This window comes from Clupea harengus, chromosome 16 (genome assembly GCF_900700415.2).
Source record: "Clupea harengus chromosome 16, Ch_v2.0.2, whole genome shotgun sequence".
NCBI lineage: Eukaryota > Metazoa > Chordata > Actinopteri > Clupeiformes > Clupeidae > Clupea > Clupea harengus.
The window spans coordinates 7,277,535-7,284,062 of NC_045167.1; positions in this window are offsets into that span (position 1 = coordinate 7,277,535).

Sequence of the window (6,528 nt, forward strand, 5' to 3'; positions counted from 1 at the left end):
AAAGGGATCGAGCCCTTAAAACATCCCTGAAGTCCAAATGGATAACGGATAACTGACATTTTTACAGCATTAAGAAACAAGGTGACAAGAGAACTTAGAAAAGCCAAGGCAAATTATTTCCTTGAAATAATCGTAAATTCTAAAGGAGACTCTAAACAAATATGGCAACAAATTAAGAAATTAATTGGACAAAACAATGTTAGAAAACAGATAGAACTCAGGATCAATGACAGTGTTTCACATGATCCGCCATGGTGGCTGAAATGCTAAATGAGTATTTTGTGGATTCTGTGGCTGCTGTTGCCAACAGTTTCCCTTCACACCAGCAGTATGGTGGCATTTCTCATAATCCAACTGTGCCCATATTTAACCTTGAAAGGGTATCTGAAGAACAAGTAGAGAACATCATTGAATCATTTAAACTCAAAGAGTCAAAGGACATCTTTTAAAATGGACTCTGCCATGGTTAAAGACCTTTGCTTGTTGTTAAAAAAGCCTACTACCCATATTGCTAACCTGTCATTCTCTCAAGAACATGGGTGTTTTCCAGATCATTGGAAACCTGCAGTTGTAGTTCCTATCTTTAAAAATGGTGATCCTCACTCAGCAGCCAATTACAGACCTATTAGTATACTTCCCATAAGGTCCAAAGTTTTGGAAAAATTAGCAGTAGAGCAACTCATTTATCATCTTAACTCTAATCAGCTTTTACACCCCATGCAGCATGGTTTTAGATCAAATCACTCCACCGAGACTGCAACGGTCTATTTTATTGAAAGGGTCAAGTCCCTTATGGATAGAGGAGGAGTTGGTGCAGTATTTCTAGATCTTCGGAAAGCGTTTGACACGGTCAACCACAACATACTTCAGTCTAAGTTTGATCAGTTTAACTTCTCTTCTTCTGCATCCAGCTGGTTCAAATCATACTTATCAACTCAAACTCAGTGTGTTAAAATAAACAATGTATTAGCTCAACAATTCCAAAACCGTTGCTATGTTTTTTTCTAAAACCAGCAAGTCTCACACTGAACCCGATGTGTTTATTTCTGATCAAAGAATCAAGATTGTGAAGGAATACAAATATCTTGGTATCTTGATTGATAATCAACTTACTGTTAAAAAAATATGCAAAAATTTAAAATTCACCTTGGCCAACTTTAGGCGTCTTAGAAATCACATGTCCACCGAGGCTGCTAAAATGTACATGTTCTCGCTGATTTTATCTCACATTAACTACTGCTTACCCACCTGGTCTACTGCCAACTCCACTACCCTTAAACCAGTCATGTCTCTTTACAAACAGGCTCTCAAAATACTTGACAAAAAACCTAAATCACACCATCACTGTTCAGTCCTCCATAAGTACAGACTTTTAAGTTGGGACAACCTGATCACATTTAAGAACTGTTGTTTAATGTTCAAAATCCGGTTTAACCTGGCCCCCCCACCACTATGCAGCCTAGTCACGTTTGGAACAGCAGCAACCAGTGCTACTCGAGGGGCAGCAAGAGGAGACTGTGATATTCCTTTAAAAAAAAGTGTATTTGGACAGTCGGTTTTCTCAGTTAGTCAGCCCGGGAATGGAACCATCTCCCTCAGAACATTAGAGAATCAACCTCATTCAACTGTTTTAAAAGTAATCTCAAATCATGGTTGATAAATAGCCAAAAATGTGATCACTAGTGGGTAAGCAGTAGAACTTGTATAGCAGTAGAACTTGTATATTAGGATTGTATTTTATTTTATTGTATCTTATTTAATTTTTTTGATTTATTGTCAATGTTATGTTTGATATACGTTAATGCCTTTTTTAGGTTGTATAGCCTTTTTCACTCTGGCAGGGGGACTGCCAATGGAAACTAGCCTTTTGGCTATAATTGGGTGCATTTACATTTTAATGTTCATGAATGTACAGTCCCTCTTGATCAAATAAACAAATTGATTGATTGATTGATTGATTGATTGACCAATAGTGTGGTTAAATGCCGGTGTTGCATGCATTATGACATCAGATATACTATATTTGTTTCACCTTTAGATGACCTTCTGCAGTCAGAAAAAAGACCAACTCATAAAGGCTTTTTAGTTTATGTCTCTGGAACCGATATTGTTAGAATAAATCATAACAGTATGATATAAAGTCTGTAGAGTCCTCACCCATCATCACTGCAGTCTCCTAGTAGGTACAGGCTGCACATGTGCAAGCCTTGGCAGCCTTTACAGTCTTTAATCTCACAAAGTCTGATGTTACTTCTGGCCAACACAACCTTTTTCCCATCCACACTGATCACGCTGAACATGTCGGGGTTCTGCATCAACATGTCATCCAGGCAGTTCAGTGGTGTTGGTCCCATGTCTGCAAGGTCATCATATAGAATTGTTCCCCCCTTCCTGCAAATTGCCCGGAGTATGTCCAACTCCGCCATGCCTGCGTGGTCCTGAGAACGTGTGCACCCTAAGAATGTCTGCACCCTAAGAACGTCAGTGTCTTGAGAACATCTGCGCCCTAAGGATGTGTTCAACCATGCGGACGTATGCCTCAGTGCTCCAGCTCCTCCTGACAACTAACTTGCTGCCGAAACAAACTTTCATTTTTAATGTTCGCTGTCAGTGAGAGCACGGGAACAGGTCACCACACAGGTATGTCCTGTTTGTTTCTCACTTCTTTATGGTAAACCACAGAAAGAGGAGGAAAGAGGCGGACCTTCTGGCTGTGTTTCCCGTCAGCATTTCAAAGGTGTTGGAGAACTCAGTCACTGAAGAAATATGTCAGTGATTTTATATGGCACCTTTATGAATGTGTCCTCAAACCAACTGGTTACAGGAACAGAGAGTAAACTGGTGAGAAGTGGCCCAGTGTACTCTTCTCTGAAATGCTTAGACTGTACTCATCAGCTGGGAGATGACATACCCAAAACATTATGCATTGAGTATTTTAAATTTTGTGAAGGTGCGCCAGATGTACTGTACACTTGGGTGCAAGTCAACATGAACAATGGGTTAATTGTTTCAACAGAGAAGAGAGTGCATTGGTCACTATGACAGTAGATAGGAGGACATTGACCAAAACTTTATCATACTCTCAGATTGTTGCTCTAAATCCAAGCTCTCCTGTGCTTTGACAAAAGCAAAGGTTTGCCTATAAATCTATTAATTATTTACGTTTATCAGTTGTCAAGTGACTGTGCTGAACTGTACTGAAAATAAAGATGACTGTTTCCCTAAACAGAGGACTTGACTTCAGATGAGACTGGAGAAGAATCTTGAAGACATTTATCAATTAAAATAAAACAGAGCTACATGCAGAATAACTAATAAAGTTACTAAGCATGCTAGATGATTGTGCTAGATGAGTATGCTAGATGAGTGTGCTAGATGAGTGTGCTAGATGATTGTGCTAGATGAGTATGCTAGATGAGTATGCTAGAATCTAGCATACTCTAGATGATTGTGCTAGATGAGTGTGCTAGATGAGTGTGCTAGATGAGTGTTCTTGAGTCATCAGATGCAGATGCTGGTTGAAGAGCCTCTCTGTCTTCCAAGATGTCTCCACACCAACTGACCCACAACCATACCACTAAAGAGGTGTAAATCATACATCCAACATTCGCACACAGCAGCTACATATTCGGAAACACACCATATTTGGGATGGTGAAAACAAGGGCAGGCCATGGGCAGCTACTTGACTTGGGTGGGGACCCATGGATGGGGACTACAGGGGGTTGTACCTTAAGGCAGGGATCACACTGACCAGCGGTAGTACTGGCAGAAAAGGCAGATATTCTATTGTTTGCTGTGGTTCGGCGGCAGAACGGTGAGATGGGAGCAGAGTGTTGATTCGAGTGTTGACTTCCAGAGCATAACGCGATGCTCATCAATGTTACGTTGATGAGTTCCTGGTTCTAGGGATTATGGATAAATGGCACTATCTTGTTCAGATGTTTAATTCTTCAATGAACTGTTTAGTCTGGCTTCTCAAGATGTGAGTATGGAAGAAGAGTTTATGAGCGTGGTGACTGTGTAGTTGATTTTTTTAGAGTATGGTCAGGATTACTATGTCCAGTACCATTGATCAGCACACTTATACGTGACACCGAGTTGAATACTGAGGGTTTTTCTGTGTATTTGCTATGAAAGCTAGTAGGACATTGAACTGTCAGTTCAACACATTGCTACCTACCATCCTGTGAAGGCAGTGAATCTTAAGTGGTGTCATTTGTATGAAGCAGACATACGTAAGCCTTAATTGAATAAGATTCATGTAAGCCTTCCTTGAGGGATAGGTTGTACCAACAAATATATGTGTTGTGAGAGGCTGCATATGTGTGCAAGGCCAATGTCAAGGTCCTCACATTTGTGGCAAGTGGCCATACACTAAAGTTTCATTCCCACCCACATGAATACTGTGTTGTGCATAGTCATCTGCTGGATAGTGTGTGGCATCATCGCTTTGTTCACGATATAAATCACTCAATAACGTGACAGCTTTGTATAGCCTAATAAATCACTGTTGCTTAATTATATATTGTAGTTTAAAATTAAGTATTTCCTCAACAAAATACATTGTGTTCATTGGACATAATCAAGACAAACCAGTTTTGTTTCATTTAATTTGATGGGAATAGATGGCATCATTCACCCTCCTGCTACTGTCATATATAATGCTCCATTCCATGGTGTCAATTAGGTGTGTCAGTAACCTTTCCTACTGCTGTCTAGGCCATGTATATCAGGCTGCGGCACATTAGCACTCTTTATATGTCACTCTTTATAAGGAATCCATGTCCACACCAAAAGGTATGCTACATTCATAAGAACTCAGGGATAGGAAAAGAAGAGAATATCAAAACTTGCACTCAGGAAAAAGAAAAATGTATCTCAACTAAGACCATCATGCATTGTTGTAAAACACAAAATGATCCCACACTAGTTTGAGGAACACATTTCAGCTCTCTGACTGAGAGGAGTGTTCATGGTGTCCATGTTGGAAAGGCCTTACCTCATATCCTGTCCCAGGCAGCAACGAGTGGTTCCAGTGCTCTGGGGCTGAGCTGAGGAAGTTTGACTGTAGTCTTTTGGAATATTTCTCACTGCAGGGAAACAAAGTCATTAAACATAAATCAACAGTGAATTATTCAAGTTGAAGTTATTAGTATGATGTACGCAAGCAATGTTTCAGGGGTGCACATGATGCTAGCCCAAAAAATAAAACTTTGAAGGTCGAACTTTTTGTACCTGTTTCCCTTTAGGGGTTCCATTGAATATACAGAACATAAATGACTCTGACTGGAACTCGAGGAGAAAATCTATTGATTTTACCCTTGAAGATTCTACTCAATAATCTTTTGAGCCTGTAGCAACATCTTTTCCCCTGAGAGTTTGGTCAATTCTAGGCCTTTACTGTACCTTACAAAAAGGGTACCTCAAAGGTAAATTGCTGTAATGCTCATAGCCCAGAGTTCCAAAACGTTCAACAAAGAATCCCTCATGAAAGGAAGCTTTGCAGACCTTATATGCTGTTGTAAAAAGCACTTGTTGTGTATATTTACCAGACTTTCTGTACTTCTGCCTGTGAGATCAACACAGGTCGTCTTCTGACCAGCCTCTTCATTTCCGTGGTCAGATTGGTCTGAATCATATCTGAGGGTGGGGGTGAGGGAAACATCACAAAGAAGATGACTTGAGACAGCATGAGGTAAAGTAGCCAGTGGAAAAAACAAGCAATATGGAGTTTCATGAACCACACAGATAAGACACACACAGTTTATGCCATAAAGGGGGCCAACAGAGGCACCCAGTAGAGCTGACCTGTAAAACTAAGGACATGCAGGTCCTCCCTGCGGGCAAATTTAAAGGATGGGATTCCCCCCTGATATTTTAGCTCTAGCTTCTCACTTGTTATAGACAACTTGTCTGCTTTGCCCTTCTGCTCAACAGAAATGACACAGTCTGAAGTAAGTATTAAGACACAGAACCTGATAGCTGAATTAGTAATGTGATACTATAAAAAAAAATTGCTACGAGGCTAGAGGGGCGTTACCTACAAATTTCCAGCTACCTTCCTCGGGTTACAATTGAACTGGCAGTTTGAGTCACCTTGAGGCTATTAAATAATGAGGCTGTTATGACGAGTATATACAAATTTTGAGTATAAAGAGTTTTCTTCATTACATTTGAATTACAGCATTAGTCTCATTGTTTAATAGCTACACCTCGTATGTGTTTTTATCGATCATATAGTAAATGATTCTGGATTGGATCTTGCCTTGATTTGACCCATACTTGACCCTGGTCTGATCAGAACTTATTTCCTTCGCCAAGGTGGTTATGTTTTCAGTGCGGTTTTGTTTGTCTGTCTGTTTGTCTGTGTGTAAGCACGATTGAAAAGACGACCAGCCTCATTTCCATGAAACTTGGTGAAGAGGTTTAGCATGGGCCAAGGAAGAACCCATGGGTTGGATCCACAAATTTCGTTAACATTTCGTCAACATTGTGATATATGGGTATTTGGCCTTGGTGGAGGTCT